Below are 27133 nucleotides of genomic sequence, written 5' to 3' on the forward strand. Positions count from 1 at the left end.
TGGGGTCATTACTATGTAGTGTCTTATTACAGGGGCGGAGCACTGCTCTGCCATATGGGGTTATTACTATGTAGTGTGTCTTATTACAGGGGCGGAGCACTGCTCTGTGCCATATGGGGTCATTACTATGTAGTGTGTCTTATTACAGGGGCGGAGCACTGCTCTGTGCCATATGGGGTTATTACTATGTAGTGTCTTATTACAGGGGCGGAGCACTGCTCTGTGCCATATGGGGTCATTACTATGTAGTGTGTCTTATTACAGGGGCGGAGCACTGCTCTGTGCTATATGGGGTCATTACTATGTAGTGTGTCTTATTACAGGGGCGGAGCACTGCTCTGTGCTATATGGGGTCATTACTATGTAGTGTGTCTTATTACAGGGGCGGAGCACTGCTCTGTGCTATATGGGGTTATTACTATGTAGTGTGCCTTATTACAGGGGCGGAGCACTGCTCTGTGCCATATGGGGTCATTACTATGTAGTGTGTCTTATTACAGGGGCGGAGCACTGCTCTGTGCTATATGGGGTCATTACTATGTAGTGTCTTATTACAGGGGCGGAGCACTGCTCTGTGCCATATGGGGTCATTACTATGTAGTGTGCCTTATTACAGGGGCGGAGCACTGCTCTGTGCTATATGGGGTTATTACTATGTAGTGTCTTATTACAGGGGCGGACCACTGCTCTGTGCCATATGGGGTCATTACTATGTAGTGTGTCTTATTACAGGGGCGGAGCACTGCTCTGTGCTATATGGGGTTATTACTATGTAGTGTCTTATTACAGGGGCGGAGCACTGCTCTGTGCTATATGGGGTTATTACTATGTAGTGTCTTATTACAGGGGCGGAGCACTGCTCTGTGCCATATGGGGTCATTACTATGTAGTGTGTCTTATTACAGGGGCGGAGCACTGCTCTGTGCTATATGGGGTTATTACTATGTAGTGTCTTATTACAGGGGCGGAGCACTGCTCTGTGCCATATGGGGTCATTACTATGTAGTGTGCCTTATTACAGGGGCGGAGCACTGCTCTGTGCTATATGGGGTTATTACTATGTAGTGTCTTATTACAGGGGCGGAGCACTGCTCTGTGCCATATGGGGTCATTACTATGTAGTGTGCCTTATTACAGGGGCGGAGCACTGCTCTGTGCTATATGGGGTTATTACTATGTAGTGTCTTATTACAGGGGCGGAGCACTGCTCTGTGCCATATGGGGTTATTACTATGTAGTGTCTTATTACAGGGGCGGAGCACTGCTCTGTGCCATATGGGGTCATTACTATGTAGTGTGTCTTATTACAGGGGCGGAGCACTGCTCTGTGCTATATGGGGTTATTACTATGTAGTGTCTTATTACAGGGGCGGAGCACTGCTCTGTGCTATATGGGGTTATTACTATGTAGTGTCTTATTACAGGGGCGGAGCACTGCTCTGTGCCATATGGGGTCATTACTATGTAGTGTGTCTTATTACAGGGGCGGAGCACTGCTCTGTGCTATATGGGGTTATTACTATGTAGTGTCTTATTACAGGGGCGGAGCACTGCTCTGTGCCATATGGGGTCATTACTATGTAGTGTGCCTTATTACAGGGGCGGAGCACTGCTCTGTGCTATATGGGGTTATTACTATGTAGTGTCTTATTACAGGGGCGGAGCACTGCTCTGTGCCATATGGGGTCATTACTATGTAGTGTGCCTTATTACAGGGGCGGAGCACTGCTCTGTGCCATATGGGGTTATTACTATGTAGTGTCTTATTACAGGGGCGGAGCACTGCTCTGCTATATGGGGTTATTACTATGTAGTGTGTCTTATTACAGAGGCGGAGCACTGCTCTGCTATATGGGGTTATTACTATGTATTGTGTCTTATTACAGGGGCGGAGCACTGCTCTGTGCCATATGGGGTCATTACTATGTAGTGTGTCTTATTACAGGGGCGGAGCACTGCTCTGTGCCATATGGGGTCATTACTATGTAGTGTGTCTTATTACAGGGGCGGAGCACTGCTCTGTGCCATATGGGGTTATTACTATGTAGTGTGTTTTATTACAGGGGCGGAGCACTGCTCTGCCATATGGGGTCATTACTATGTAGTGTGTCTTATTACAGGGGCGGAGCACTGCTCTGTTCAATATGGGGTCATTACTATGTAGTGTGTCTTATTACAGGGGCGGAGCACTGCTCTGTGCTATATGGGGTCATTACTATGTAGTGTGTCTTATTACAGGGGCGGAGCACTGCTCTGTTCTATATGGGGTCATTACTATGTACTGTGTCTTATTACAGGGGCGGAGCACTGCTCTGTGCTATATGGGGTCATTACTATGTAGTGTGCCTTATTACAGGGGCGGAGCACTGCTCTGTGCCATATGGGGTTTTTACTATGTAGTGTGTCTTATTACAGGGGCGGAGCACTGCTCTGTGCCATATGGGGTTATTACTATGTAGTGTGTCTTATTACAGGGGCGGAGCACTGCTCTGTGCCATATGGGGTTATTACTATGTAGTGTGTCTTATTGCAGGGGCGGAGCACTGCTCTGTGCCATATGGGGTTATTACTATGTAGTGTGTCTTATTACAGGGGCGGAGCACTGCTCTGTGCTATATGGGGTCATTACTATGTAGTGTGTCTTATTACAGGGGCGGAGCACTGCTCTGTTCTATATGGGGTCATTACTATGTAGTGTGTCTTATTACAGGGGCGGAGCACTGCTCTGTGCTATATGGGGTCATTACTATGTAGTGTGCCTTATTACAGGGGCGGAGCACTGCTCTGTGCCATATGGGGTTATTACTATGTAGTGTGTCTTATTACAGGGGCGGAGCACTGCTCTGTGCCATATGGGGTTATTACTATGTAGTGTGTCTTATTACAGGGGCGGAGCACTGCTCTGTGCCATATGGGGTTATTACTATGTAGTGTGTCTTATTACAGGGGCGGAGCACTGCTCTGTGCCATATGGGGTTATTACTATGTAGTGTGCCTTATTACAGGGGCGGAGCACTGCTCTGTGCCATATGGGGTTATTACTATGTAGTGTGCCTTATTACAGGGGCGGAGCACTGCTCTGTGCCATATGGGGTCATTACTATGTAGTGTGTCTTATTACAGGGGCGGAGCACTGCTCTGTGCTATATGGGGTTATTACTATGTAGTGTGTCTTATTACAGGGGCGGAGCACTGCTCTGTGCCATATGGGGTTATTACTATGTAGTGTGTCTTATTACAGGGGCGGAGCACTGCTCTGTGCTATATGGGGTTATTACTATGTAGTGTGTCTTATTACAGGGGCGGAGCACTGCTCTGTGCCATATGGGGTTATTACTATGTAGTGTGTCTTATTACAGGGGCGGAGCACTGCTCTGTGCCATATGGGGTCATTACTATGTAGTGTGTCTTATTACAGGGGCGGAGCACTGCTCTGTGCTATATGGGGTTATTACTATGTAGTGTCTTATTACAGGGGCGGAGCACTGCTCTGTGCCATATGGGGTTATTACTATGTAGTGTCTTATTACAGGGGCGGAGCACTGCTCTGCTATATGGGGTTATTACTATGTAGTGTGCCTTATTACAGAGGCGGAGCACTGCTCTGCTATATGGGGTTATTACTATGTAGTGTGTCTTATTACAGGGGCGGAGCACTGCTCTGTGCCATATGGGGTCATTACTATGTAGTGTGTCTTATTACAGGGGCGGAGCACTGCTCTGTGCCATATGGGGTTATTACTATGTAGTGTGTTTTATTACAGGGGCGGAGCACTGCTCTGCCATATGGGGTCATTACTATGTAGTGTGTCTTATTACAGGGGCGGAGCACTGCTCTGCCATATGGGGTCATTACTATGTAGTGTGTCTTATTACAGGGGCGGAGCACTGCTCTGTGCCATATGGGGTCATTACTATGTAGTGTGTCTTATTACAGGGGCGGAGCACTGCTCTGTGCTATATGGGGTTATTACTATGTAGTGTCTTATTACAGGGGCGGAGCACTGCTCTGTGCCATATGGGGTTATTACTATGTAGTGTCTTATTACAGGGGCGGAGCACTGCTCTGCTATATGGGGTTATTACTATGTAGTGTGCCTTATTACAGAGGCGGAGCACTGCTCTGCTATATGGGGTTATTACTATGTAGTGTGTCTTATTACAGGGGCGGAGCACTGCTCTGTGCCATATGGGGTCATTACTATGTAGTGTGTCTTATTACAGGGGCGGAGCACTGCTCTGTGCCATATGGGGTTATTACTATGTAGTGTGTTTTATTACAGGGGCGGAGCACTGCTCTGCCATATGGGGTCATTACTATGTAGTGTGTCTTATTACAGGGGCGGAGCACTGCTCTGTTCTATATGGGGTCATTACTATGTAGTGTGTCTTATTACAGGGGCGGAGCACTGCTCTGTGCTATATGGGGTCATTACTATGTAGTGTGTCTTATTACAGGGGCGGAGCACTGCTCTGTTCTATATGGGGTCATTACTATGTACTGTGTCTTATTACAGGGGAGGAGCACTGCTCTGTGCTATATGGGGTCATTACTATGTAGTGTGCCTTATTACAGGGGCGGAGCACTGCTCTGTGCCATATGGGGTTTTTACTATGTAGTGTGTCTTATTACAGGGGCGGAGCACTGCTCTGTGCCATATGGGGTTATTACTATGTAGTGTGTCTTATTACAGGGGCGGAGCACTGCTCTGTGCCATATGGGGTTATTACTATGTAGTGTGTCTTATTACAGGGGCGGAGCACTGCTCTGTGCCATATGGGGTTATTACTATGTAGTGTGTCTTATTACAGGGGCGGAGCACTGCTCTGTGCTATATGGGGTCATTACTATGTAGTGTGTCTTATTACAGGGGCGGAGCACTGCTCTGTTCTATATGGGGTCATTACTATGTAGTGTGTCTTATTACAGGGGCGGAGCACTGCTCTGTGCTATATGGGGTCATTACTATGTAGTGTGCCTTATTACAGGGGCGGAGCACTGCTCTGTGCCATATGGGGTTATTACTATGTAGTGTGTCTTATTACAGGGGCGGAGCACTGCTCTGTGCCATATGGGGTTATTACTATGTAGTGTGTCTTATTACAGGGGCGGAGCACTGCTCTGTGCCATATGGGGTTATTACTATGTAGTGTGTCTTATTACAGGGGCGGAGCACTGCTCTGTGCTATATGGGGTTATTACTATGTAGTGTGCCTTATTACAGGGGCGGAGCACTGCTCTGTGCCATATGGGGTTATTACTATGTAGTGTGCCTTATTACAGGGGCGGAGCACTGCTCTGTGCTATATGGGGTCATTACTATGTAGTGTGCCTTATTACAGGGGCGGAGCACTGCTCTGCCATATGGGGTCATTACTATGTAGTGTGCCTTATTACAGGGGCAGAGCACTGCTCTGTGCTATATGGGGTCATTACTATGTAGTGTGTCTTACTACAGGGGCGGAGCACTGCTCTGTGCCATATGGGGTCATTACTATGTAGTGTGTCTTATTACAGGGGCGGAGCACTGCTCTGTGCCATATGGGGTCATTACTATGTAGTGTGTCTTCTTACAGGGGCGGAGCACTGCTCTGTGCTATATGGGGTCATTACTATGTAGTGTGTCTTATTACAGGGGCGGAGCACTGCTCTGTGCCATATGGGGTTATTACTATGTAGTGTGTCTTATTACAGGGGCGGAGCACTGCTCTGTGCTATATGGGGTCATTACTATGTAGTGTGTCTTATTACAGGGGCGGAGCACTGCTCTGTGCCATATGGGGTTATTACTATGTAGTGTGTCTTATTACAGGGGCGGAGCACTGCTCTGTGCCATATGGGGTCATTACTATGTAGTGTGTCTTATTACAGGGGCGGAGCACTGCTCTGTGCTATATGGGGTTATTACTATGTAGTGTGTCTTATTACAGGGGCGGAGCACTGCTCTGTGCTATATGGGGTTATTACTATGTAGTGTGCCTTATTACAGGGGCGGAGCACTGCTCTGTGCCATATGGGGTTATTACTATGTAGTGTGCCTTATTACAGGGGCGGAGCACTGCTCTGTGCCATATGGGGTCATTACTATGTAGTGTGTCTTATTACAGGGGCGGAGCACTGCTCTGTGCTATATGGGGTTATTACTATGTAGTGTGTCTTATTACAGGGGCGGAGCACTGCTCTGTGCCATATGGGGTTATTACTATGTAGTGTGTCTTATTACAGGGGCGGAGCACTGCTCTGTGCTATATGGGGTTATTACTATGTAGTGTGTCTTATTACAGGGGCGGAGCACTGCTCTGTGCCATATGGGGTTATTACTATGTAGTGTGTCTTATTACAGGGGCGGAGCACTGCTCTGTGCCATATGGGGTCATTACTATGTAGTGTGTCTTATTACAGGGGCGGAGCACTGCTCTGTGCTATATGGGGTTATTACTATGTAGTGTCTTATTACAGGGGCGGAGCACTGCTCTGTGCCATATGGGGTTATTACTATGTAGTGTCTTATTACAGGGGCGGAGCACTGCTCTGCTATATGGGGTTATTACTATGTAGTGTGCCTTATTACAGAGGCGGAGCACTGCTCTGCTATATGGGGTTATTACTATGTAGTGTGTCTTATTACAGGGGCGGAGCACTGCTCTGTGCCATATGGGGTCATTACTATGTAGTGTGTCTTATTACAGGGGCGGAGCACTGCTCTGTGCCATATGGGGTCATTACTATGTAGTGTGTCTTATTACAGGGGCGGAGCACTGCTCTGTGCCATATGGGGTCATTACTATGTAGTGTGTCTTATTACAGGGGCGGAGCACTGCTCTGTGCCATATGGGGTTATTACTATGTAGTGTGTTTTATTACAGGGGCGGAGCACTGCTCTGCCATATGGGGTTATTACTATGTAGTGTGTTATTACAGGGGCGGAGCACTGCTCTGTGCCATATGGGGTTATTACTATGTAGTGTGCCTTATTACAGGGGCGGAGCACTGCTCTGTGCCATATGGGGTTATTACTATGTAGTGTGTCTTATTACAGGGGCGGAGCACTGCTCTGTGCTATATGGGGTCATTACTATGTAGTGTGTCTTATTACAGGGGCGGAGCACTGCTCTGTTCTATATGGGGTCATTACTATGTAGTGTGTCTTATTACAGGGGCGGAGCACTGCTCTGTGCTATATGGGGTCATTACTATGTAGTGTGCCTTATTACAGGGGCGGAGCACTGCTCTGTGCCATATGGGGTTATTACTATGTAGTGTGTCTTATTACAGGGGCGGAGCACTGCTCTGTGCCATATGGGGTTATTACTATGTAGTGTGTCTTATTACAGGGGCGGAGCACTGCTCTGTGCCATATGGGGTTATTACTATGTAGTGTGTCTTATTACAGGGGCGGAGCACTGCTCTGTGCTATATGGGGTTATTACTATGTAGTGTGCCTTATTACAGGGGCGGAGCACTGCTCTGTGCCAAATGGGGTTATTACTATGTAGTGTGCCTTATTACAGGGGCGGAGCACTGCTCTGTGCCATATGGGGTCATTACTATGTAGTGTGTCTTATTACAGGGGCGGAGCACTGCTCTGTGCTATATGGGGTTATTACTATGTAGTGTGTCTTATTACAGGGGCGGAGCACTGCTCTGTGCCATATGGGGTTATTACTATGTAGTGTGTCTTATTACAGGGGCGGAGCACTGCTCTGTGCCATATGGGGTCATTACTATGTAGTGTCTTATTACAGGGGCGGAGCACTGCTCTGTGCTATATGGGGTCATTACTATGTAGTGTGCCTTATTACAGGGGCGGAACACTGCTCTGTGCTATATGGGGTTATTACTATGTAGTGTGCCTTATTACAGGGGCGGAGCACTGCTCTGTGCCATATGGGGTCATTACTATGTAGTGTGTCTTATTACAGGGGCGGAGCACTGCTCTGTGCTATATGGGGTTATTACTATGTAGTGTGTCTTATTACAGGGGCGGAGCACTGCTCTGTGCTATATGGGGTTATTACTATGTAGTTTGTCTTATTACAGGGGCGGAGCACTGCTCTGCCATATGGGGTTATTACTATGTAGTGTGCCTTATTACAGGGGCGGAGCACTGCTCTGTGCTATATGGGGTCATTACTATGTAGTGTGCCTTATTACAGGGGCGGAGCACTGCTCTGTGCCATATGGGGTCATTACTATGTAGTGTGCCTTATTACAGGGGCAGAGCACTGCTCTGTGCTATATGGGGTCATTACTATGTAGTGTGTCTTACTACAGGGGCGGAGCACTGCTCTGTGCCATATGGGGTCATTACTATGTAGTGTGTCTTATTACAGGGGCGGAGCACTGCTCTGTGCCATATGGGGTCATTACTATGTAGTGTGTCTTATTACAGGGGCGGAGCACTGCTCTGTGCTATATGGGGTCATTACTATGTAGTGTGTCTTATTACAGGGGCGGAGCACTGCTCTGTGCTATATGGGGTCATTACTATGTAGTGTGTCTTATTACAGGGGCGGAGCACTGCTCTGTGCCATATGGGGTTATTACTATGTAGTGTGTCTTATTACAGGGGCGGAGCACTGCTCTGTGCCATATGGGGTCATTACTATGTAGTGTGTCTTATTACAGGGGCGGAGCACTGCTCTGTGCTATATGGGGTTATTACTATGTAGTGTGTCTTATTACAGGGGCGGAGCACTGCTCTGTGCTATATGGGGTTATTACTATGTAGTGTGTCTTATTACAGGGGCGGAGCACTGCTCTGTGCCATATGGGGTCATTACTATGTAGTGTGTCTTATTACAGGGGCGGAGCACTGCTCTGTGCTATATGGGGTTATTACTATGTAGTGTGTCTTATTACAGGGGCGGAGCACTGCTCTGTGCTATATTTGGTTATTACTATGTAGTGTCTTATTACAGGGGCGGAGCACTGCTCTGTGCTATATGGGGTTATTACTATGTAGTGTGCCTTATTACAGGGGCGGAGCACTGCTCTGTGCCATATGGGGTTATTACTATGTAGTGTGTCTAATTACAGGGGCGGAGCACTGCTCTGTGCCATATGGGGTCATTACTATGTAGTGTGTCTTATTACAGGGGCGGAGCACTGCTCTGTGCTATATGGGGTTATTACTATGTAGTGTCTTATTACAGGGGCGGAGCACTGCTCTGTGCCATATGGGGTTATTACTATGTAGTGTCTTATTACAGGGGTGGAGCACTGCTCTGCTATATGGGGTTATTACTATGTAGTGTGTCTTATTACAGGGGCGGAGCACTGCTCTGTGCCATATGGGGTCATTACTATGTAGTGTGTCTTATTACAGGGGCGGAGCACTGCTCTGCTATATGGGGTTATTACTATGTAGTGTCTTATTACAGGGGCGGAGCATTGCTCTGTGCTATATGGGGTTATTACTATGTAGTGTCTTATTACAGGGGAGGAGCACTGCTCTGTGCTATATGGGGTCATTACTATGTAGTGTGTCTTATTACAGGGGCGGAGCACTGCTCTGTGCCATATGGGGTCATTACTATGTAGTGTGTCTTATTACAGGGGCGGAGCACTGCTCTGTGCTATATGGGGTTACTATGTAGTGTGTCTTATTATAGGGGCGGAGCACTGCTCTGTGCCATATGGGGTTATTACTATGTAGTGTCTTATTACAGGGGCGGAGCACTGCTCTGTGCTATATGGGGTTATTACTATGTAGTGTCTTATTACAGGGGCGGAGCACTGCTCTGTGCTATATGGGGTCATTACTATGTAGTGTGTCTTATTACAGGGGCGGAGCACTGCTCTGTGCCATATGGGGTTATTACTATGTAGTGTGTCTTATTACAGGGGCGGAGCACTGCTCTGTGCCATATGGGGTCATTACTATGTAGTGTGTCTTATTACAGGGGCGGAGCACTGCTCTGTGCTATATGGGGTTATTACTATGTAGTGTGTCTTATTACAGGGGCGGAGCACTGCTCTGTGCTATATGGGGTTATTACTATGTAGTGTGTCTTATTACAGGGGCGGAGCACTGCTCTGTGCCATATGGGGTCATTACTATGTAGTGTGTCTTATTACAGGGGCGGAGCACTGCTCTGTGCCATATGGGGTTATTACTATGTAGTGTGTCTTATTACAGGGGCGGAGCACTGCTCTGTGCCATATGGGGTTATTACTATGTAGTGTCTTATTACAGGGGCGGAGCACTGCTCTGTGCTATATGGGGTTATTACTATGTAGTGTCTTATTACAGGGGCGGAGCACTGCTCTGTGCTATATGGGGTTATTACTATGTAGTGTGCCTTATTACAGGGGCGGAGCACTGCTCTGTGCCATATGGGGTTATTACTATGTAGTGTGCCTTATTACAGGGGCGGAGCACTGCTCTGTGCCATATGGGGTTATTACTATGTAGTGTGTCTTATTACAGGGGCGGAGCACTGCTCTGTGCCATATGGGGTCATTACTATGTAGTGTGTCTTATTACAGGGGCGGAGCACTGCTCTGTGCTATATGGGGTTATTACTATGTAGTGTCTTATTACAGGGGCGGAGCACTGCTCTGTGCCATATGGGGTTATTACTATGTAGTGTCTTATTACAGGGGCGGAGCACTGCTCTGCTATATGGGGTTATTACTATGTAGTGTGTCTTATTACAGGGGCGGAGCACTGCTCTGTGCCATATGGGGTCATTACTATGTAGTGTGTCTTATTACAGGGGCGGAGCACTGCTCTGTGCTATATGGGGTTATTACTATGTAGTGTCTTATTACAGGGGCGGAGCACTGCTCTGTGCCATATGGGGTTATTACTATGTAGTATCTTATTACAGGGGCGGAGCACTGCTCTGCTATATGGGGTTATTACTATGTAGTGTCTTATTACAGGGGCGGAGCATTGCTCTGTGCTATATGGGGTTATTACTATGTAGTGTCTTATTACAGGGGAGGAGCACTGCTCTGTGCTATATGGGGTCATTACTATGTAGTGTGTCTTATTACAGGGGCGGAGCACTGCTCTGTGCCATATGGGGTCATTACTATGTAGTGTGTCTTATTACAGGGGCGGAGCACTGCTCTGTGCTATATGGGGTTACTATGTAGTGTGTCTTATTATAGGGGCGGAGCACTGCTCTGTGCCATATGGGGTTATTACTATGTAGTGTCTTATTACAGGGGCGGAGCACTGCTCTGTGCCATATGGGGTTATTACTATGTAGTGTCTTATTACAGGGGCGGAGCACTGCTCTGTGCCATATGGGGTTACTATGTAGTGTGTCTTATTACAGGGGCGGAGCACTGCTCTGTGCCATATGGGGTTATTACTATGTAGTGTCTTATTACAGGGGCGGAGCACTGCTCTGTGCCATATGGGGTTATTACTATGTAGTGTGCCTTATTACAGGGGCGGAGCACTGCTCTGCCATATGGGGTTATTACTATGTAGTGTGCCTTATTACAGGGGCGGAGCACTGCTCTGTGCCATATGGGGTTATTACTATGTAGTGTCTTATTACAGGGGCGGAGCACTGCTCTGTGCTATATGGGGTTATTACTATGTAGTGTCTTATTACAGGGGCGGAGCACTGCTCTGTGCTATATGGGGTCATTACTATGTAGTGTGTCTTATTACAGGGGCGGAGCACTGCTCTGTGCTATATGGGGTTATTACTATGTAGTGTCTTGTTACAGAGGCGGAGCACTGCTCTGCCATATGGGGTCATTACTATGTAGTGTGCCTTATTACAGGGGCGGAGCACTGCTCTGTGCCATATGGGGTTATTACTATGTAGTGTGCCTTATTACAGGGGCGGAGCGCTGCTCTGTGCCATATGGGGTTATTACTATGTAGTGTGTCTTATTACAGGGGCGGAGCACTGCTCTGTGCCATATGGGGTCATTACTATGTAGTGTGCCTTATTACAGGGGCGGAGCACTGCTCTGTGCTATATGGGGTCATTACTATGTAGTGTGCCTTATTACAGTGGCGGAGCACTGCTCTGTGCTATATGGGGTTATTACTATGTAGTGTGTCTTATTACAGGGGCGGAGCACTGCTCTGTGCTATATGGGGTTATTACTATGTAGTGTGTCTTATTACAGGGGCGGAGCACTGCTCTGTGCCATATGGGGTTATTACTATGTAGTGTGCCTTATTACAGGGGCGGTGCACTGCTCTGTGCCATATGGGGTCATTACTATGTAGTGTGTCTTATTACAGGGGCGGAGCACTGCTCTGTGCCATATGGGGTCATTACTATATAGTGTGTCTTATTACAGGGGCGGAGCACTGCTCTGTGCTATATGGGGTTATTACTATGTAGTGTGCCTTATTACAGGGGCGGAGCACTGCTCTGCCATATGGGGTCATTACTATGTGGTGTGTCTTATTACAGGGGCGGAGCACTGCTCTGTGCCATATGGGGTCATTACTATGTAGTGTGTCTTATTACAGGGGCGGAGCACTGCTCTGTGCCATATGGGGTCATTACTATGTAGTGGGTCTTATTACAGGGGCGGAGCACTGCTCTGTGCTATATGGGGTTATTACTATGTAGTGTGCCTTATTACAGGGGCGGAGCACTGCTCTGTGCTATATGGGGTTATTACTATGTAGTGTGTCTTATTACAGGGGCGGAGCACTGCTCTGTGCTATATGGGGTTATTACTATGTAGTGTGTCTTATTACAGGGGCGGAGCACTGCTCTGTGCCATATGGGGTTATTACTATGTAGTGTGTCTTATTACAGGGGCGGAGCACTGCTCTGTGCCATATGGGGTCATTACTATGTAGTGTGTCTTATTACAGGGGCGGAGCACTGCTCTGTGCCATATGGGGTCATTACTATGTAGTGTGTCTTATTACAGGGGCGGAGCACTGCTCTGTGCCATATGGGGTCATTACTATGTAGTGTGTCTTATTACAGGGGCGGAGCACTGCTCTGCCATATGGGGTCATTACTATGTAGTGTGTCTTATTACAGGGGCGGAGCACTGCTCTGTGCCATATGGGGTCATTACTATGTAGTGTCTTGTTACAGGGGCGGAGCACTGCTCTGTGATATATGGGATTACTATGTAGTGTGTCTTATTACAGGGGCGGAGCACTGCTCTGCCATATGGGGTCATTACTATGTAGTGTGCCTTATTACAGGGGCGGAGCACTGCTCTGTGCCATATGGGGTTATTACTATGTAGTGTGTCTTATTACAGGGGCGGAGCACTGCTCTGTGCCATATGGGGTCATTACTATGTAGTGTGTCTTATTACAGGGGCGGAGCACAGCTCTGTGCCATATGGGGTCATTACTATGTAGTGTGTCTTATTACAGGGGCGGAGCACTGCTCTGCCATATGGGGTCATTACTATGTAGTGTGTCTTATTACAGGGGCGGAGCACTGCTCTGTGCCATATGGGGTCATTACTATGTAGTGTCTTGTTACAGGGGCGGAGCACTGCTCTGTGCTATATGAGGTTACTGTGTAGTGTGTCTTATTACAGGGGCGGAGCACTGCTCTGCCATATGGGGTCATTACTATGTAGTGTGCCTTATTACAGGGGCGGAGCACTGCTCTGCCATATGGGGTTATTACTATGTAGTGTGCCTTATTACAGGGGCGGAGCACTGCTCTGCCATATGGGGTCATTACTATGTAGTGTCTTATTACAGGGGCGGAGCACTGCTCTGTGCCATATGGGGTCATTACTATGTAGTGTCTTGTTACAGGGGCGGAGCACTGCTCTGTGCTATATGGGGTTACTATGTAGTGTGTCTTATTACAGGGGCGGAGCACTGCTCTGCCATATGGGGTCATTACTATGTAGTGTTCCTTATTACAGGGGCGGAGCACTGCTTTGCCATATGGGGTTATTACTATGTAGTGTGTCTTATTACAGGGGCGGAGCACTGCTCTGTGCCATATGGGGTTATTACTATGTAGTGTCTTATTACAGGGGCGGAGCACTGCTCTGTGCCATATGGGGTTATTACTATGTAGTGTGCCTTATTACAGGGGCGGAGCACTGCTCTGTGCCTTATGGGGTCATTACTATGTAGTGTGCCTTATTGCAGGGGCGGAGCACTGCTCTGTGCCATATGGGGTCATTACTATGTAGTGTGCCTTATTACAGGGGCGGTGCACTGCTCTGTGCCATATGGGGTTATTACTATGTAGTGTGCCTTATTACAGGGGCGGAGCACTGCTCTGCCATATGGGGTTATTACTGTGTAGTGTCTTATTACAGGGGCGGAGCACTGCTCTGTGCTATATGGGGTTATTACTATGTAGCGTCTTATTACAGGGGCGGAGCACTGCTCTGTGCTATATGAGGTCATTACTATGTAGTGTGTCTTATTACAGGGGCGGAGCACTGCTCTGTGCTATATGGGGTTATTACTATGTAGTGTCTTGTTACAGAGGCGGAGCACTGCTCTGCCATATGGGGTCATTACTATGTAGTGTGCCTTATTACAGGGGCGGAGCACTGCTCTGTGCCATATGGGGTTATTACTATGTAGTGTGCCTTATTACAGGGGCGGAGCGCTGCTCTGTGCCATATGGGGTTATTACTATGTAGTGTGTCTTATTACAGGGGCGGAGCACTGCTCTGTGCCATATGGGGTCATTACTATGTAGTGTGCCTTATTACAGGGGCGGAGCACTGCTCTGTGCTATATGGGGTCATTACTATGTAGTGTGCCTTATTACAGTGGCGGAGCACTGCTCTGTGCTATATGGGGTTATTACTATGTAGTGTGTCTTATTACAGGGGCGGAGCACTGCTCTGTGCTATATGGGGTTATTACTATGTAGTGTGTCTTATTACAGGGGCGGAGCACTGCTCTGTGCCATATGGGGTTATTACTATGTAGTGTGCCTTATTACAGGGGCGGTGCACTGCTCTGTGCCATATGGGGTCATTACTATGTAGTGTGTCTTATTACAGGGGCGGAGCACTGCTCTGTGCCATATGGGGTCATTACTATGTAGTGTGTCTTATTACAGGGGAGGAGCACTGCTCTGTGCTATATGGGGTTATTACTATGTAGTGTGCCTTATTACAGGGGCGGAGCACTGCTCTGCCATATGGGGTCATTACTATGTGGTGTGTCTTATTACAGGGGCGGAGCACTGCTCTGTGCCATATGGGGTCATTACTATGTAGTGTGTCTTATTATAGGGGCGGAGCACTGCTCTGCCATATGGGGTTATTACTATGTTGTGTGTCTTATTACAGGTGCGGAGCACTGCTCTGTGCCATATGGAGTCATTACTATGTAGTGTGTCTTATTACAGGGGCGGAGCACTGCTCTGTGCTATATGGGGTTATTACTATGTAGTGTGCCTTATTACAGGGGCGGAGCACTGCTCTGTGCTATATGGGGTTATTACTATGTAGTGTGTCTTATTACAGGGGCGGAGCACTGCTCTGTGCTATATGGGGTTATTACTATGTAGTGTGTCTTATTACAGGGGCGGAGCACTGCTCTGTGCCATATGGGGTTATTACTATGTAGTGTGTCTTATTACAGGGGCGGAGCACTGCTGTGTGCCATATGGGGTCATTACTATGTAGTGTGTCTTATTACAGGGGCGGAGCACTGCTCTGTGCCATATGGGGTCATTACTATGTAATGTGTCTTATTACAGGGGCGGAGCACTGCTCTGTGCCATATGGGGTCATTACTATGTAGTGTGTCTTATTACAGGGGCGGAGCACTGCTCTGTGCCATATGGGGTCATTACTATGTAGTGTGTCTTATTACAGGGGCGGAGCACTGCTCTGCCATATGGGGTCATTACTATGTAGTGTGTCTTATTACAGGGGCGGAGCACTGCTCTGTGCCATATGGGGTCATTACTATGTAGTGTCTTGTTACAGGGGCGGAGCACTGCTCTGTGCTATATGGGATTACTATGTAGTGTGTCTTATTACAGGGGCGGAGCACTGCTCTGCCATATGGGGTCATTACTATGTAGTGTGCCTTATTACAGGGGCGGAGCACTGCTCTGTGCCATATGGGATTATTACTATGTAGTGTGTCTTATTACAGGGGCGGAGCACTGCTCTGTGCCATATGGGGTCATTACTATGTAGTGTGTCTTATTACAGGGGCGGAGCACAGCTCTGTGCCATATGGGGTCATTACTATGTAGCGTGTCTTATTACAGGGGCGGAGCACTGCTCTGCCATATGGGGTCATTACTATGTAGTGTGTCTTATTACAGGGGCGGAGCACTGCTCTGTGCCATATGGGGTCATTACTATGTAGTGTCTTGTTACAGGGGCGGAGCACTGCTCTGTGCTATATGGGGTTACTGTGTAGTGTGTCTTATTACAGGGGCGGAGCACTGCTCTGCCATATGGGGTCATTACTATGTAGTGTGCCTTATTACAGGGGCGGAGCACTGCTCTGCCATATGGGGTTATTACTATGTAGTGTGCCTTATTACAGGGGCGGAGCACTGCTCTGCCATATGGGGTCATTACTATGTAGTGTCTTATTACAGGGGCGGAGCACTGCTCTGTGCCATATGGGGTCATTACTATGTAGTGTCTTGTTACAGGGGCGGAGCACTGCTCTGTGCTCTATGGGGTTACTATGTAGTGTGTCTTATTACAGGGGCGGAGCACTGCTCTGCCATATGGGGTCATTACTATGTAGTGTTCCTTATTACAGGGGCGGAGCACTGCTTTGCCATATGGGGTTATTACTATGTAGTGTGTCTTATTACAGGGGCGGAGCACTGCTCTGTGCTATATGAGGTTATTACTATGTAGTGTCTTATTACAGGGGCGGAGCACTGCTCTGTGCCATATGGGGTTATTACTATGTAGTGTCTTATTACAGGGGCGGAGCACTGCTCTGTGCCATATGGGGTCATTACTATGTAGTGTGCCTTATTACAGGGGCGGAGCACTGCTCTGTGCCATATGGGGTTATTACTATGTAGTGTGCCTTATTACAGGGGCGGAGCGCTGCTCTGTGCCATATGGGGTTATTACTATGTAGTGTGTCTTATTACAGGGGCGGAGCACTGCTCTGTGCCATATGGGGTCATTACTATGTAGTGTGCCTTATTACAGGGGCGGAGCACTGCTCTGTGCTATATGGGGTCATTACTATGTAGTGTGCCTTATTACAGTGGCGGAGCACTGCTCTGTGCTATATGGGGTTATTACTATGTAGTGTGTCTTATTACAGGAGCGGAGCACTGCTCTGTGCTATATGGGGTTATTACTATGTAGTGTGTCTTATTACAGGGGCGGAGCACTGCTCTGTGCCATATGGGGTTATTACTATGTAGTGTGCCTTATTACAGGGGCGGTGCACTGCTCTGTGCCATATGGGGTCATTACTATGTAGTGTGTCTTATTACAGGGGCGGAGCACTGCTCTGTGCCATATGGGGTCATTACTATGTAGTGTGTCTTATTACAGGGGAGGAGCACTGCTCTGTGCTATATGGGGTTATTACTATGTAGTGTGCCTTATTACAGGGGCGGAGCACTGCTCTGCCATATGGGGTCATTACTATGTGGTGTGTCTTATTACAGGGGCGGAGCACTGCTCTGTGCCATATGGGGTCATTACTATGTAGTGTGTCTTATTATAGGGGCGGAGCACTGCTCTGCCATATGGGGTTATTACTATGTTGTGTGTCTTATTACAGGTGCGGAGCACTGCTCTGTGCCATATGGAGTCATTACTATGTAGTGTGTCTTATTACAGGGGCGGAGCACTGCTCTGTGCTATATGGGGTTATTACTATGTAGTGTGCCTTATTACAGGGGCGGAGCACTGCTCTGTGCTATATGGGGTTATTACTATGTAGTGTGTCTTATTACAGGGGCGGAGCACTGCTCTGTGCTATATGGGGTTATTACTATGTAGTGTGTCTTATTACAGGGGCGGAGCACTGCTCTGTGCCATATGGGGTTATTACTATGTAGTGTGTCTTATTACAGGGGCGGAGCACTGCTCTGTGCCATATGGGGTCATTACTATGTAGTGTGTCTTATTACAGGGGCGGAGCACTGCTCTGTGCCATATGGGGTCATTACTATGTAATGTGTCTTATTACAGGGGCGGAGCACTGCTCTGTGCCATATGGGGTCATTACTATGTAGTGTGTCTTATTACAGGGGCGGAGCACTGCTCTGTGCCTTATGGGGTCATTACTATGTAGTGTGTCTTATTACAGGGGCGGAGCACTGCTCTGCCATATGGGGTCATTACTATGTAGTGTGTCTTATTACAGGGGCGGAGCACTGCTCTGTGCCATATGGGGTCATTACTATGTAGTGTCTTGTTACAGGGGCGGAGCACTGCTCTGTGCTATATGGGATTACTATGTAGTGTGTCTTATTACAGGGGCGGAGCACTGCTCTGCCATATGGGGTCATTACTATGTAGTGTGCCTTATTACAGGGGCGGAGCACTGCTCTGTGCCATATGGGATTATTACTATGTAGTGTGTCTTATTACAGGGGCGGAGCACTGCTCTGTGCCATATGGGGTCATTACTATGTAGTGTGTCTTATTACAGGGGCGGAGCACAGCTCTGTGCCATATGGGGTCATTACTATGTAGTGTGTCTTATTACAGGGGCGGAGCACTGCTCTGCCATATGGGGTCATTACTATGTAGTGTGTCTTATTACAGGGGCGGAGCACTGCTCTGTGCCATATGGGGTCATTACTATGTAGTGTCTTGTTACAGGGGCGGAGCACTGCTCTGTGCTATATGGGGTTACTGTGTAGTGTGTCTTATTACAGGGGCGGAGCACTGCTCTGCCATATGGGGTCATTACTATGTAGTGTGCCTTATTACAGGGGCGGAGCACTGCTCTGCCATATGGGGTTATTACTATGTAGTGTGCCTTATTACAGGGGCGGAGCACTGCTCTGCCATATGGGGTCATTACTATGTAGTGTCTTATTACAGGGGCGGAGCACTGCTCTGTGCCATATGGGGTCATTACTATGTAGTGTCTTGTTACAGGGGCGGAGCACTGCTCTGTGCTATATGGGGTTACTATGTAGTGTGTCTTATTACAGGGGCGGAGCACTGCTCTGCCATATGCGGTCATTACTATGTAGTGTTCCTTATTACAGGGGCGGAGCACTGCTTTGCCATATGGGGTTATTACTATGTAGTGTGTCTTATTACAGGGGCGGAGCACTGCTCTGTGCTATATGAGGTTATTACTATGTAGTGTCTTATTACAGGGGCGGAGCACTGCTCTGTGCCATATGGGGTTATTACTATGTAGTGTCTTATTACAGGGGCGGAGCACTGCTCTGTGCCATATGGGGTTATTACTATGTAGTGTGCCTTATTACAGGGGCGGAGCACTGCTCTGTGCCATATGGGGTCATTACTATGTAGTGTGCCTTATTGCAGGGGCGGAGCACTGCTCTGTGCCATATGGGGTCATTACTATGTAGTGTGCCTTATTACAGGGGCGGTGCACTGCTCTGTGCCATATGGGGTTATTACTATGTAGTGTGCCTTATTACAGGGGCGGAGCACTGCTCTGCCATATGGGGTTATTACTGTGTAGTGTCTTATTACAGGGGCGGAGCACTGCTCTGTGCTATATGGGGTTATTACTATGTAGTGTCTTATTACAGGGGCGGAGCACTGCTCTGTGCTATATGGGGTCATTACTATGTAGTGTGTCTTATTACAGGGGCGGAGCACTGCTCTGTGCTATATGGGGTTATTACTATGTAGTGTCTTGTTACAGAGGCGGAGCACTGCTCTGCCATATGGGGTCATTACTATGTAGTGTGCCTTATTACAGGGGCGGAGCACTGCTCTGTGCCATATGGGGTTATTACTATGTAGTGTGCCTTATTACAGGGGTGGAGCGCTGCTCTGTGCCATATGGGGTTATTACTATGTAGTGTGTCTTATTACAGGGGCGGAGCACTGCTCTGTACCATATGGGGTCATTACTATGTAGTGTGCCTTATTACAGGGGCGGAGCACTGCTCTGTGCTATATGGGGTCATTACTATGTAGTGTGCCTTATTACAGTGGCGGAGCACTGCTCTGTGCTATATGGGGTTATTACTATGTAGTGTGTCTTATTACAGGGGCGGAGCACTGCTCTGTGCTATATGGGGTTATTACTATGTAGTGTGTCTTATTACAGGGGCGGAGCACTGCTCTGTGCCATATGGGGTTATTACTATGTAGTGTGCCTTATTACAGGGGCGGTGCACTGCTCTGTGCCATATGGGGTCATTACTATGTAGTGTGTCTTATTACAGGGGCGGAGCACTGCTCTGTGCCATATGGGGTCATTACTATGTAGTGTGTCTTATTACAGGGGCGGAGCACTGCTCTGTGCTATATGGGGTTATTACTATGTAGTGTGCCTTATTACAGGGGCGGAGCACTGCTCTGCCATATGGGGTCATTACTATGTGGTGTGTCTTATTACAGGGGCGGAGCACTGCTCTGTGCCATATGGGGTCATTACTATGTAGTGTGTCTTATTACAGGGGCGGAGCACTGCTCTGCCATATGGGGTTATTACTATGTTGTGTGTCTTATTACAGGTGCGGAGCACTGCTCTGTGCCATATGGAGTCATTACTATGTAGTGTGTCTTATTACAGGGGCGGAGCACTGCTCTGTGCCATATGGGGTCATTACTATGTAGTGGGTCTTATTACAGGGGCGGAGCACTGCTCTGTGCTATATGGGGTTATTACTATGTAGTGTGCCTTATTACAGGGGCGGAGCACTGCTCTGTGCTATATGGGGTTATTACTATGTAGTGTGTCTTATTACAGGGGCGGAGCACTGCTCTGTGCTATATGGGGTTATTACTATGTAGTGTGTCTTATTACAGGGGCGGAGCACTGCTCTGTGCCATATGGGGTTATTACTATGTAGTGTGTCTTATTACAGGGGCGGAGCACTGCTCTGTGCCATATGGGGTCATTACTATGTAGTGTGTCTTATTACAGGGGCGGAGCACTGCTCTGTGCCATATGGGGTCATTACTATGTAATGTGTCTTATTACAGGGGCGGAGCACTGCTCTGTGCCATATGGGGTCATTACTATGTAGTGTGTCTTATTACAGGGGCGGAGCACTGCTCTGTGCCATATGGGGTCATTACTATGTAGTGTGTCTTATTACAGGGGCGGAGCACTGCTCTGCCATATGGGGTCATTACTATGTAGTGTGTCTTATTACAGGGGCGGAGCACTGCTCTGTGCCATATGGGGTCATTACTATGTAGTGTCTTGTTACAGGGGCGGAGCACTGCTCTGTGCTATATGGGGTTATTACTATGTAGTGTGTCTTATTACAGGGGCGGAGCACTGCTCTGCCATATGGGGTCATTACTATGTAGTGTGCCTTATTACAGGGGCGGAGCACTGCTCTGTGCCATATGGGATTATTACTATGTAGTGTGTCTTATTACAGGGGCGGAGCACTGCTCTGTGCCATATGGGGTCATTACTATGTAGTGTGTCTTATTACAGGGGCGGAGCACAGCTCTGTGCCATATGGGGTCATTACTATGTAGTGTGTCTTATTACAGGGGCGGAGCACTGCTCTGCCATATGGGGTCATTACTATGTAGTGTGTCTTATTACAGGGGCGGAGCACTGCTCTGTGCCATATGGGGTCATTACTATGTAGTGTCTTGTTACAGGGGCGGAGCACTGCTCTGTGCTATATGGGGTTACTGTGTAGTGTGTCTTTTTACAGGGGCGGAGCACTGCTCTGCCATATGGGGTCATTACTATGTAGTGTGCCTTATTACAGGGGCGGAGCACTGCTCTGCCATATGGGGTTATTACTATGTAGTGTGCCTTATTACAGGGGCGGAGCACTGCTCTGCCATATGGGGTCATTACTATGTAGTGTCTTATTACAGGGGCGGAGCACTGCTCTGTGCCATATGGGGTCATTACTATGTAGTGTCTTGTTACAGGGGCGGAGCACTGCTCTGTGCTCTATGGGGTTACTATGTAGTGTGTCTTATTACAGGGGCGGAGCACTGCTCTGCCATATGGGGTCATTACTATGTAGTGTTCCTTATTACAGGGGCGGAGCACTGCTTTGCCATATGGGGTTATTACTATGTAGTGTGTCTTATTACAGGGGCGGAGCACTGCTCTGTGCTATATGAGGTTATTACTATGTAGTGTCTTATTACAGGGGCGGATCTCTGCTCTGTGCCATATGGGGTTATTACTATGTAGTGTCTTATTACAGGGGCGGAGCACTGCTCTGTGCCATATGGGGTTATTACTATGTAGTGTGCCTTATTGCAGGGGCGGAGCACTGCTCTGTGCCATATGGGGTCATTACTATGTAGTGTGCCTTATTGCAGGGGCGGAGCACTGCTCTGTGCCATATGGGGTCATTACTATGTAGTGTGCCTTATTGCAGGGGAGGAGCACTGCTCTGTGCCATATGGGGTCATTACTATGTAGTGTGCCTTATTACAGGGGCGGTGCACTGCTCTGTGCCATATGGGGTTATTACTATGTAGTGTGCCTTATTACAGGGGCGGAGCACTGCTCTGCCATATGGGGTTATTACTGTGTAGTGCCTTATTACTGGGGCGTTGCACTGATCTGTGACTATATGAGGTTGTCGGCACACATTGTGCTAATGCCGTTGTTCTGTGTCACGGCTGATGTAGTGCTGTGCTCTGGAATACTCAGTCATACCATGCAGAGATGCCTTTGTCATATATGTCTGATCCAGGCATCAGATGCCGCAGTACCACGCTCACTGATAGTTTGTATTGGGCTCTGTATTCTACCCCCTTTCTTCTTAGGGTAACAAGCTGTGTGATGTACATGTTCTATTAATATGGGCAGACAGGTGATAGAGTTGTTACACCAGTCCTACCTGTATGCCTCCTATTGTCATGATGCTGAGAAATGTTACATTCTTTATGTGCCCCTGTCAGCAGGATTGTGCTCAGTAACCTGCAGGATTGTGCTCAGTAACCTGCAGACAGTGTCAGGTCAGCGCTGTTATACTGATTAGGCCGGGGTCACACTAACCGACGCAAAATACGGTACGTAGTTTACGTGCGTAATACGGATGAATGACCCCTAAATAGTGCTCCGTATGTTATCCGTAAGCAAGGTGTGGTCGCGTATTTTGTGCATGTCAGCATCCGTATGTAATCCGTATTGCGAGATTTTCTTGCAGCCTTGCAAAATGGACATTTAACAATTTTGAGGCCTGCTAACTATTTAAATCATTAGCCTGCACCCTATTTATTGCCTCAGGAACAGGTGGCTGCCTCCATTCTGTCCATTTGTGACCTTGCCTTCACTAGGTGTGTTGGTGTTGTATGTGCAACATGGCAGACAGTCTGACTTTCAACACAACTGAGCATGTTCTCTTCAACTGGCTTTTGTCACGGCGCTTTGGTCAACCATACCAGTGATAGTGGATCCGCGGAGGAGGAGACGCATGTTGGTACATCCACTTTTGAGGCAACGACTCACAAGAGGTCATTTCCACCGCCTCTATTCTTCTCTGCGGGAGCATCCGGCTAAATTCTACCAATACTGTGGCATGAGCCTTGCAACATTTGATCGACTCTTGGAGACAGTGCGCCCTGGGATAACCTTTCAGGACACAAGGATGCGCAAAGCTATATCTGCAGAGGAGCGACTTCTACTCACATTACGGTATGTACTACACAACCACATTCTCTGTTCATGATGTGTTGCCCAAAGTATGTATTTATTGCTTCATGGACTAATTTTAATGCCCTCATCTTATTCCAGATATGTTGAAACTTACAGACCAGAATGTTATGTGTAAGATGTACTGAATAATATCACTCAGTCATTGTGCAACAAAATGTGTGTTAGTAGATCTGAAATCCTAACAAGTTTGGTATGTATGTACCTGTTTTTTTGTTTTTTTGTTTTTTACATTCTAAAAGGTTCCTTTTCTGTTGTTCTTCAGCTTCCTGTCCACTGGCCTGTCTTATGCCGCCCTCCACCATGAGTTTCTGATTGGAAGATCTATCATTTCTGGCATAGTCAGGTCGACATGTAGTGAAATATGGTCAAGACTACATCAACTCATCATGTCCGAGCCCAGGGTGGAAGACTGGTTGAGGATATCAAGGGACTTTGAGGAGGAATTCCAGTTTCCTAATTGTATTGGGGCCCTTGATGGCAAACATATCCGGGTGCGTAAGCCACCAAACTTTGGCTCCCAATTCTTCAATTATAAACAATACTTTTCTGTTGTATTGTTGGCTCTGGTCGACCCTCAATGCAATTTTATAATTGTTGACATTGGGGCCTATGGAAGGACGGGAGACTCTCGAGTCTTCAATACTTCCATTATGGCTCGGCGGCTACACACCAACCAGTTGGATCTACCACCACCACGCCAGCTACCAGGCTCCACTCAAGAATCTGTCCCTTATGTCCTTGTGGCAGATGAGGCGTTTCATTTAACGCGCAATGTAATGAGGCTATATCCCTGGCGCAACCTTGACCACAGGCGCAGAATTTTTAACTTGCGCCTATCACGTGCTCAGCGACTGGTGGAGTGTTCCTTTGGCATTCTTTGTGCCAAATGGCGGGTACTCCAGTCTGCCATTCAGCTGAGTGAACAAAATGTTAATGAAGTAGTTAAAGCCTGTGTGGTTCTTCATAACTTCACCAGGATACACGATTGTTCCTCCTCTGCTGGTGTTGTGTGTGGGTTGGACAATGTGCGTAGGGTGAGACCACATATCAACCCTCAACGTAGACCACTGTATGGCCTCAAAGTGCATGATATTTTCACAAATTACTTTGTCACCTGAGGGGGAAACGTCTTGGCAAGAGCATGCTGTGTCTGTTATAATTTTGAGGTTTGTGTCTAAATATATATATTTCTACCCCTTCAGATTCTATGACTGTTTAATTGCATTGGTAAGCGTATGTTAGTTTGCTGACACTGTTTTTTAGAATTGAGACAGACGTAAAATGTAGTAGCCAAATGTTTACTTGACCCTATTTTTGTTGTTTTAAATCAAAACATATTATTGCCATATAAGAAATGTGACAAATTGGCCTTTTTGCAGATATGAACATTTTTTCACAAACAATTTTTCACACATACAAAATCAAAAATACAACATAATGCAATACCAAAAATGGCTACATTATAAATTTTGGTAATTTGGGGATGGAGCAGGTGGAAGACCAGCCTGTGGTTGCTGCTGGCTACTTTGCCCTACATCGCCCTGTGTGGGAGCATACTGTTGCCCATGATGTGGGTATTGTACTGCCTCCTGGGATTGGGCTTGGTACTGGCCAGAGTGATACGGAACAGGGGCATCTTGTTGGCTCGGGTAGGCCCGTGTCTCGTACCCACCAATATAGCCATGTCGTCCCCAACCAGGTTGGGACCAGCCTCCAACACTGGGTGGGAAAAAGTGGCCATATTGGTGGGGTTGGCTAGAGGCAGACATATGTTGCTGGTGTTGTAAAGGTTGGGTAGGGGGAGGAAGGGGGTGAGGTGTAGGCCCACGTATTTGAGGATCCTCAGAGCCTGCTTGAGCAAGCATCTGTGTGGGTGGTCTAAGGCGCATTAGATTTCTGGGTGAAAGCTGCCACCTCTCCAGATATTCAAACAACTCATATGGGGTATTGGGGGGTGTGCTTGCATCAAGCAAGATCTGAAAACATCCTCGAATACGGAGCCTCACCTCATGGGAAAGGGCACGGAGATAAAGGGCCAGGCTACGTGAGTATGCCTCCTCGCCATCTGTATTCACTCAAGCCAGATAGTTGAGGACCCCTGTGTCCACATTGGTCCGGGTATCTTGGGCTGGGATCTGGCGCCTTCTTCGTCCTCGCCGGGATGGTCCAGCAGGCTGTGGTGAGTCCCGGATCTGGGCAGTTGGGCTGCTGCTCATGTTGCCCTGCTCCTTCAGTATGGGTGATGGCCCAGCAGCAGACGGTCCTGGTGGTGGGGTTTGTGTCGCAGGCAATGGGTTCTCCTGAGAGGATTCTTCACCCATGCTTTTTGTAGGGGGAGAAGATGGGCCAGCCACCTCATCCCCTACAGGGTCAATTATGGGCTCTGTATCTGAGCCAGTTCCTCTATCTGTAAGGTTGGACTGAGTTCTGTTATGAAATAGAACAGAGCCAAAAATAAATCAATATTTTTGGCCCTGTAAAGTATCTGTGTAATGTGGTGTGAGGTATCTACTTACTTTCTCAGATCCAGAATAGGGGCAAGGAAGGAGAGGCTGTCATAATAGATGTATTTCCTCTTTATGTAGCCCGCATCACCACTCCTGGACCGCTGTTGACGTTCCCGCCTGTATTGGTCGCGGATGCTGCGCCACCGTCTCATTACATCTTCCACTGCAATGTGACAGGAAATATTATCAATTTCACATATTTGATAGGTCAAATTTGCTACCAGTAGCCTAGGCATGTGGCCTTCTGGGGTGTGCTTTCTACCCAGGGAGGCATATCTATTTGGCCCATCCAGGCCAGATACACAGGGTCACAATAGTTTATGTATCAAGTAACTACACTTAATAACTTGGTTGGCTAGGAGGATGAGGAGCTTGTGGCCTGTGCCAAATGATGGCAGTGTAAAACCATGGGTCACATCAAAATCTACCCGCCTCATGAGGAAAAAAGTACAAGCACAGGAAGGGGGGTGGCCGATTCTATATGAATCTTTTGTTGTGAGGTATTTTTAAACAGTTTTTGGGTTGTACTTGCTCAGTTGCTGCTGCTCCTCACGTGGCCGATCACCAAAATCATGGAACATCTGGCGACATATGCGCCTCCATGACGCCTCCTTTCTTGCCCGTTTGGCATAATGGGCGTCACGTTGGTCACAGAGTTCTGGCCGCTCCTGCACCAGTACAATGAGCATCTCTACATTGAGGAAATATGGCGCCATGACGCTGATGTACTCCGTGGAGGCGTACTTCCTGGATGTCTGGAGCGCTTTTTGAGCTCATTTGCATGTCTAGGCTTCCTGATGATGGATTGGCCCATTTCCTGCCAAAAGACCTGCATATTTCTCGCAAGTCACATGTGTGGTCCGTGTGTAATCCGTATTTTTTGCGCACCCATAGACTTGCATTGGCGTA

The 27133-nt window shown here is 47.7% G+C and overlaps 1 protein-coding gene across 3 annotated transcripts in view; it reads left to right on the forward strand.

Annotated features, from left to right (window-relative positions):
• The window catches only part of CARF (calcium responsive transcription factor), a 127861-nt gene that overhangs the window by 1950 nt on the left and 98778 nt on the right, over positions 1–27133 (forward strand). The window contains exons 1-2 of one of the 3 annotated variants that reach the window (XM_073551528.1): positions 22576–23696; positions 23980–24208. The exons of the other annotated variants lie outside the window; for them this stretch is intronic. The gene's annotated coding sequence lies outside the window, so the exon portion shown is untranslated. Of the gene's footprint in view, positions 1–22575; positions 23697–23979; positions 24209–27133 lie in introns of those variants that run through there. 3 annotated transcript variants of the gene reach the window in all.

This window comes from Dendrobates tinctorius, unplaced genomic scaffold (genome assembly GCF_039654945.1).
Source record: "Dendrobates tinctorius isolate UK_male_01 unplaced genomic scaffold, ASM3965494v1 ptg000177l, whole genome shotgun sequence".
In the NCBI taxonomy this organism is placed as follows: domain Eukaryota; kingdom Metazoa; phylum Chordata; class Amphibia; order Anura; family Dendrobatidae; genus Dendrobates; species Dendrobates tinctorius.